Genomic DNA, 9332 nt, shown 5'->3' on the forward strand with positions numbered 1-9332 from the left:
GTAACCCAAGCTTTGTGGCTTTGTTGCACTGCAGGGCAGGCAGTCTGTTGTGGTAGTGGGAGCTGGACACCTTGACTCTATTCTCAGCTCTGTCCTTATATGAAGTTAGGTGAATTCCTAGCCTTCAAAATCCAGATTCCCCTCCCTGGTTGCCGGGCTCTCTGGTCTGGGAATTAGAAGAAAAGAATTCAGTGGAGCCCTCCCTGTGATCTGTGGGCTGAGAGAAGTCAGTCCACAGATTGCACTGCTTTGCCTCTTATCTTTTATCTGCCTTACCGCAGAAACTGTTCTCTCTGCCTCTCTCCTGGTCAATCTGTCATTGGTTTAACCAACCAAAAATGAAAATGGCAGTTAAATTTGTCGAAACCTTTTGAACGTTTATTGGAAGCCAAGCATCGGCACTTTCAGCACTCCCTCGAAAATGACCTTCGTTGTCCTCCCCTCACCTGCTGCCTCCTCTGGCTCATAAGCATTCACACGTTTATCTCACTATTTGCATGCTGATAATAGACATAGATTTTGTTAGTCCTGCATCTGTCGAGACGGCGGGAACAATAATAGAAGCACCGTCGGGACCAATATATATTGGTCTTAGGAGTGTGCCCAATAATGTCTGGGTCAGGGAGCCTTTAACTGCAGTGTCAGGGAATTTAGTCAGCTGTCATCGCTTCTTAATTAAAAATAGCTGAGACTCACTTACATTCCATTGCTGTGTGTTAGCTCATTTGTCATCTTGTCCTTTGCTCTTCAGCAACCCCCCTAAAGACCCTCAAAACCAGACAACGGATAAAAATGAAGCAGGTAGGAAGGCAGAGGGCGGATAACCTGTGCCATGGGCTGCTCTTTGGGTCAACAGTTTGCAGGAGTTGAGCAGGATTCAAAGGGGATTGGGACACAAAACAGCACAGTATGCAATGTACCCTGTGTGTATTTTATATCTATAAAATTAGCCCCTGTACATGCACGTGTCAGGGAATAAATCAAACGCTAACTGTCCTGGGGTTACTAAGAACTTTCCTTGTGGACAAACCAGCTCATATTTTCCCATCTTGAGTTTCCAGCACCTTCCTCTGGTCCAGTACTCCCAAGGACAAGATGTTTTTACAGTATGAGACTATCAGACCTTTCCTATGTACATAAGTGATTGGATTCCTTATTCCTCGCTAAATGGAATTTAGCAGTATCTGTGATTGCTATCACCTTCCAGTAGGTTTCACTAATTTATTGGTGATGTTCCTAGGGGGACAGGGAGATGGGAGGTTACACCGAGGTTCAGGAGCTGCAGAGGGAGATAAATAGCATGCTGTAATATCATTACTGAACGAAAATGTAACCCCCTCCCCCTGCCAAAAAAAGAGAATGTATTGTGATTCGAGTTAATGCGCGGAGCCAAGGGACAGTTTTGGCATCGGGAGAATTTTTCTGACTTCCTTTTTACAAGTAAATCAGAGGTGGAAGGGCATGAGACTGACTAACTTCCTGAACTGGAATTTGCATCCGGACTACCATATTTAATTGTCTATGATTGACCTATCCTCCATGAATTTTGCTAATCCATTTTTGAACCTGTTTATATATTTGGCCTCCACAGCATTGGGTGGTGATGAATCCCACCATTAAATCACATATTGTTTGAAAAAGTTCATCCAGGATGTCCTGTACAATGCTATCAATCTGTCCGGTGAGTAAATGGATGGCTGCTGCCAAGGCTTCAGATTCCCTTGGCCCAAATCAATGATAATTCCCCTCGAGACCTCGTCCATTCCTTGCACTCGAGAAGGGAAGCAGCACCACCCCTCTTGTGCTTCACCACCCATCTGGAGCTGCAAGGGGGCTGTGTTAGCTGCCACGTAGGGCAGCTTCTGTGCTCCCAGTGCTAAACAGTGAATTTTCTGGCCATACATAGATATTACTCTCAGGATTGTGCTCCTGCTGACTTGACAGAAGGTCCAGTGATACTTGCTGATGTTCTTGCTAAGATTGGTGCACTTCCCATGGAGGGAAAATTCACATGCAGCTTGGGGAACGAACCCAGATTAGTTTGAGGTTCTCTTCAATCTGCTCAGGTTTTTTAAGTCCACTTGAAGAAAGCTGTAGAACAATTTGTAGGAAAACAAAAACAGGAGAAGACCCCTGCATTGACTTTGTATTGTTTGAGGATTCTGACTTATTTTGAGGTGTACTGACCCAGGAAACCAGAGTCAACAAGTTCTGTACATATGAACCCTAAATCATCAAGCTAAGGACAGACCTTCATGGTAGTAGAGACATTTTCAGACTGCAGTTTTTTTTTTTTTTTTAAACTAATTAAGCTCTGATGACTTCAGCTGTATTTTCAGCCTCTGATTAAGGCCATGATACTAATTAAACTCTTGAATTATTAAAAATGCAAATAGTCAGACCTGTGTGCAACAGCAGAATTGTGTTTCCATGCTCCAGGACAGCAGTGGGAATATTTGGCAGAATCCCTTGTGGTGACAAATTTTTCTTCTCTTTTTTAAATGGCTGCACTCCACTTGATGCAGAACTGAAAACATCAGCTGCTGGGGTAAATGTCTCAACTGCCTTGCAGCTAGACAAGGAAGTTTGATTAAAACACAGCAAAGTTTTGGAAGGAACCCTGGGTCTCTTGACATCACGGCTGTGGCATTTTCACTGGATGGGCTGTTGGGATTGAAATACCATTTAGTCTGTAGAGAGTGAGTCTGCTGTCAGTAGCAAAACTCTTGGAGCTGCATTTAGACTACTTTGTTGTCAAAGTTCAAGAGCATGATAAATTATTTAGACCTCTGGCTGTCCTACCAAACCCCATCTCTCTGGCATCCCCTGCGAGGATGCGTGCAGCTTTAGCTAGGCGTCTATACCAGGATGTCTGCTTGTGCCCTTTCCTTCAATCCAGGTATATTTATTTATTTATTTGTGGCACTGGTACCCAGCGGGGGATCTGAAGGATGTCTTGATCTCTTTACTGTTGACATCTCATCAGACACCAGGTACCTTTACAAAGTACCAGCCGTCCCTGTGTACCAACACATATTTTGAGGTAGGATTTCGTAATGTTATGTTGGGCTCATTTCTTCTGTGGATGGACAGTCCTGCAGTGGGTCTTTGGGGTCAGATGGAGTGCTGGGACCTTCTCCGGACCACTCCAACAGTCCCACATCCTTCTGGTGCTGGGGGCCCCAGATCTGGATGCAGGACTCCAAGTGGGGTCTCAGGAGGGCAGAGTAGAGGGGAACAATCACCTCCCTCCCCTGCTGGCCTCTCATCTGCTGCTGGGACACGTCTGTCCCATCCTGCATCCCTTTTTGCCCTGCCATTTAGGAGGCTCTGCTGCATCTGTAGGCGTTTGCAGCCAGCACCAATGGGGGTGTGAGAGGGACATGGCAGTAGGCAGCCTAGTTATAACCTGCCTAGAGGGAATTTTCTTCCTAACGCCTATTTAGTTCATAATAAAGATATAAATTAAAAAAGGTGCACAAGGCACTATTCAAATGCAGCAAGCACTTGTCATATTGAATAAACTGGAGCCCTCACTGGTATGGAGGTGTAACTATTTACTGGAGGCACTCATCAGATAAAAATACGACCCGGTGTCTCCAGTTGAGGCCAGTCAATGGCAGGTGTGATGGTAAAGCTATGTCAATTTTTCCTTCCCCTCTCGACTGTCCTTTTAGCGTGTTAAAACAAAGAAATAAGTGGTCATTACTTTACCTATGACAGTTGACTTTTTTTTTTTTTGTTTTTCATCCCCCTGCTCTAATGGGCTGCAGGTGTTTCACAGCCAGCACAAGCTAACAAGGACAGACGTTCTGGCGGCATGCCAAAATTATAAAACTGTCCAGGGAAAGAAGAAAAGAAAAGACAAAGCGTGTGGGGGGAGTAGGGGTGGGAAGGAAGGAAAAAGAAAGCACGGGAGTCGCTCCATGCTGAGATTTTGTACTTTTGTGTCTCCTGAAGTGAATACATCAGTGAGGAATCAAAGGTTTTGAAAAGTCATTCAGCCCCTCCAAGTTAGAAGGCGAGCCATCTGCACGACAGGACGGAGCTCTCCTCAAAGGCTGCAGGCCAGGGCTGGTCTCAGTGACCCCAGGGTAAGCCTGGAGTAGCTCCACCAGGGTTCCAACCAGCTTGCCCAGGAGCTCAGATTCTGGCTTGGTACACGTGTCCTCCTGCCAGAATCACATTTTGGACCCAGGCTTTTAATGTTGTATCACCATAGTGATGGGCTCTTCTGTTTCAGAGCAGATGAGGAATTGCCGTGGGGTTGTCCAATGTTAATTAATTCCTTTTAGGCAAAATTTGAACTCGGTGAAAACTACAAAGCCAAGACAGCCCCTTTGGATCTCCACAGCCTCTCACCCTCTTTGATTTTCGTGATGTCTTGCCCTCGAGTCCCACATGCCGCAGCAAATCCCTTGTGTTTTCTGGAAGTTAGATGGAAAATCAATGGGAAGGAAAGATGCTCTGCATGAGAACTGAAAACATGCACGTGTCCTTACGGCTTAGCAGATAATGCTGCTTGGAAAGCCTGGGTTGTGATGCAGGATCCCCAAGGTGCTCCGTATTTGGGTAGGAGCCAAACAGCTGCCAGGATAAGGCAGCACAAAGGAAAGCTGGACCTGAGGCACCGGCTGGCTCAGACCGTTGGCTTGGATTGCCATAAGGCATTGTGCCTAGTGGTGAGAGGTTTGCATCTCCAAACCTGCATTGCTGATGTCTGTGTGAGTGCCTCGGGGCTGTCTCTCACCTCAGGTACCTCAGGCAGGACGCTAAAGGTAAGTGAGATGTGTCCAGGCCTAAGGGCACGTCCATGAGGAGAAATAGATCCCTAAGCTAGTCCTGATTTCAGTTAGTTGTGGTGTGAGGTCACACAGATGCTCTGAACCCAGAAACTGGATTACTCATGCAAAACCAACATGAATGTGTCTTCCTCTACACTGCTCAGTGTTTCTGGGACTGGAATACCATCCTCAGACACAACTGGGGCGTCCCTGACCCCACAGCATAGACCTACCCTTGGGCCACATCCAGAAGGATGCCAGAAGATGTTAACCAACCCACTAAATGGTCCAGGGTCCAGATATCACAGCAAGGGACACATCTGAAGTAGATTTACTTTGCTGGGTTTAATATGACAGATCTCAACCACAAATTTCTTATCCAGATTTGTTTGGAGCCAGGATTTGGTTCAGGCCAAGTGTTTTGCTTTGTTTGTTTATCTCGGATATGTTTTTGGATGCTTAGCAGGAAAAAAAAAAAAAAAAGCCATAGCTGATGAATGTTTATTATGTTCATTTCAGATCTCCTTTTGGCAGCTGGATAAGAAGGGAATGCCACCGCAAAGGAGGGATCGTTGAGGCAAGGTTGAAGTCATGCTCAACGGCAGCAGCAGTGCTGTGCATCGCACATGTCACCGCCGTGATCGGTGAACTTCTCCCCCAGAGGGACTCTCAGACCTCTGTGAGTAGCATCCATGATAACTACATCTGGGCATGCATACGATTTTAAAGGTGATAAAAATCCCACAATTGAAAATCACTTGTTTCAGAAAGGATTTACACTGTTGTAAGACTTAAAAAAATTTTAAATTGTTTCTATTCTTACAATTTCTAGTAAGGAAATGGTTGATGAAAAGATGCTTCAGAAAGTGCTTTGTAATGAGGCAAACTGAGACGTCATAGGATTTTCTGCCTTTTTTTTTTTTTTTGATGGCCTTTAGGTATTTGCATTAACCCTAATGGGTGCTTTGCTTGGAAAAGTTTGTGAGCTCTGACTTCTGATTGACCAAGTGCTGAGCGTGCTATGAGATCTCTGAAAAATATAAATAATTATAATAGTGGTAATGAACTGAAGCCTATCAAAACCTTTCACGGTGGCTTAGAAATCCAGGAATTCTTTTGCTCTCTGATTCACTCCATGAAGTATGCTGTGCTTTGATTTCTGTCTGTTGATGCCAGTGATGTGCTATGATCTCGGGCAGTTCCTAAGAAATCAAATGTAATTTGCTTTCTTTGAAATAGTTTCAGATAGGGCCAGATATTCAATTGGTGCCAACCTGTGCCTTGAGTGGCTTCAGGAGAAGTTATGCCCTAAACTGGCAGTCTAAATTTGACTCACTCGTGCTCAAAAGTTTAAGTTCCTTGCTGTTTCTATAACCAGGACTCAGTTTTATGACAGCTTCCTTCAGTTAACTTCAACATGGTTTATGCATCTTTAGCTGCTGAGAAGACCAGGTGCCAGTATAAACCACTTCATGTTTGTGGCTTACTTGGAGTCCAAAAACCTTTCAGGTGCAGAGCATTTTGTAGTGTGGATGCTCCAGAGCAGTTCTTATTCTCTCATACTCTGTGTGCAAACTGTTAGTTGTAAATTTCTCCTAACACTAAGCGTGTGTCTGGGTGGCCTGGATCACAGCCCTGTTCTTCCCAGCAAACCTTTGGGTCAGGGGAGAGAAATAAGGTGGCGCAGAAGGCAAGTCAGACTTTGGGCAGATTGAATATTGCTCTGAAAGTGCCTGTTTCTCCTGAAATCACAGGCCAGGGCACAGCAGGAAGGGGACAGATTCGGGGCATCCCTTCAGACTTTTGAACACGCCGCAGAGAAAGCTGCCAGATCTCTGCATGGGGTGTCCTGGTGCGGGAGCTCTTGTGGAGCTGGTATGCAAGCCACATGTAGTTGGGGTGGCGAGGGCATTACTTCATTTTCTCTTCTTCTGAAGCTTATCTGAAGGGGAGGGAACTGTAGAGGTTATCTTCTGAGTGGAAAAACTGATCTCAAGTGCGTGTGTTTAAAGCTAGCAACAGCGTGAGCCATGTAAACTTGCCTGAATAGGCGTGTGAGGCCACACTGTCTGACTGGGCCTCACTGGGCAGCAGGGTGCCTGCCAGCACCTGAGGGTTTCTGTAAGGGTATGATGAGCTGAGAAAACACTACAGAGAGGTGGAATTGGTATGAGCCAGGTTTGGCATTTTACTACGTAGTGGCAGCAACAAAAGGCCCTATATAGGGGTGGGTGAAATCAGCTTTGCAGACACTGCTGATCTTCTGCGGAGCCCAAGGTGATCAGACCCTTAACAAGGGGCCTCAGCTAATTGCCTGCATCTTGTTGGGATGGACGTGAGCTGAGCTGTGGTGTCCCCGTGTGACACGTGTCACACCTCGCAGCAAGACAAGGCATGGCCCAGGTAAATCAGCAGGGAGAATCCTCACTTCTCCTGATGGGTTGTGAAGAAGAGGCTTTGCAGGCTGCCAGCCGTCGAACGCTGCCAGGTAGTTTACAAGCAGGGGAGAGGATCTACAGAGTTGAAGGAGGGCAAGCTGATGGTTTTACACATTTATTTCCAGGGGTTTGCTTTGCTTTGAGGCAGTACCCCTGGTCTGGGTTCCCCAGCTATCCTCCCAGCACATCACAGACATGCAGGCAGCACACTGGGGATCAAACCATGAGTGCTGGAGCGTGGCCTTGAAGCTGTTGTGCCTGGGCACAGGCTGCCAGCGAGAAATGGAGCTGCTTTATGCTGCCTGACGGCGGGCCCTACAACCTGCTACCTGCGGCCCTCTGCCCGGTGCCAGCAGGTGCCACGCTTCCTCCTGCTGTTCTCCTGACTTCCAGCATTTCATCTTTGCTCGCGCCGCCGTTTCTCATCCTTCTGTCTCTCTCCCAGGCCTCGGTGTCTGTCTGTTCGGAGTCTCGGCCTTGTTTGCTGCTGTCCTGGTGCCAGAAATGTCCGTCCAAGGCGATGGAGCTGCCTGTGCGTGGCAGGACTCGTGCTCGCTGGCTCCACCGTCTGGACCTGGCCCCGAGCACAGAGCTCAGCAGCCCCTAACAGGTCCCCTTGCTTTCTCTCCAAGAACATGATTAGAGGTTTGAAACTGAGCAGACAGCTGGTATACTCTCCCAGGGCAGCCTCTGTGTCTGGGCCTCCATTGTTTTTGTCCAAATCGTATCTGATTGCTTTCCAAAAGCGTTCCAGTCCGTAAAACCAGACCAGGTGCCTTTGGTTGTATTCATTCCTGAAATACCAGCTACGAACAGAAGCATTTTGGATTGGTCTTAGAATGGGTATAAAATTAATTTCAATCTGGAATGCTCCACCCCCCCACCCCCCCTCTTATTTAGAGCACTTGAATCTTCCCTTGCTCTTTCCAGACAGAAAAATGACCTTTTTCAACTCAATCCTTGATCTTGTACCTGCTTTACCATGTTCTCTTTTACTAGATCATCAAAACAGCTTCATGCCATGCTGGTCTCTGAAATCTGACCTCTAAATACATTCTTTGCACCTTGACCTTGTTTTCTTTTTACATAGACTAAAGCAAGCAGCGAGACAGATGCCAGGTTTTACTGCAATGTGCTTTCCCATTCTGCTCGGTAATTTGCCAGAAATGAGGAAAAAGCAAAGGCAAACCTTACCTTGCCATCCAAAATAGGTGGAAGGGTTTAAACGCTCGGGTGGGCACTGAGTCTTGGTTTAGATCTCCATCCCTTTAACTGCCAGGCTAAGTGCTTTGTCCTCCAGCCTGCCCTTCATCTCAGCAGCATGAGCAGTAGCCCTGGCACCAGGGCTGCGGAAGGGCTCCCGATGCTGCCAAGGAGATGGGCCCTAGTTACGGAGCGGAGCTCTGCCAACCTTCTGTGCTGGGGAGTTTGCAAACTTCCACAGCGCATCTGTTTTATTTCAGAGCATGGATTGCACTGAATAGTCCTTTTGTGTGCTCTGTCTCCAACTACCAACACTGGCTCTGAAGAAGCCAGTGATAAATATGACAGCTCCTGTTGGTGACTATCCCCTGGATGCTACGGCCTGACCTGCGCCCACCCTCTATTACCTGCAATTAATAATGTTTGTATTGCTGCTTCAGCTTCATTTATTAGCAGAGATGGGCCAAATGGGCATGGAAAGCTTTTCTGTGCCTCTGCATTCAGGGTCATTTGGAGGCCCACAGATGGGACAGGCCCTTTGCCACCGAAGCGTTTACCCCGCCGAATGCCACAATGTTCCGCGTATCATTCAAGGGGAAAATAATGATGCTTAAAATGGCAGGAGAGCGTTACAAGGTAGGCTGAGTGGCACAACTGCAGATGGGCAAGCTGCATACCTGCTGAAGGAGGTTCTGCAGAGGTAGGCTCTGTCCCTATTCCCCATGGGACATTGCCTTCCAAACACAGATTTTCCTTGTGGGTTCAGAGAACTACAACATTAACCCTGAGCAGTCCTGTGTGGTGTTAAATGGCCGTCATTTTGTGTTGTAAAAGTACTTCCTAGTGGCATGAGAAATGGCTTTGTGTGGCTACCACTGGCTGAAGGTGTGTGCACATGAGTATATCC

This window comes from Anas acuta, chromosome 23 (assembly GCF_963932015.1).
Source record: "Anas acuta chromosome 23, bAnaAcu1.1, whole genome shotgun sequence".
NCBI lineage: Eukaryota > Metazoa > Chordata > Aves > Anseriformes > Anatidae > Anas > Anas acuta.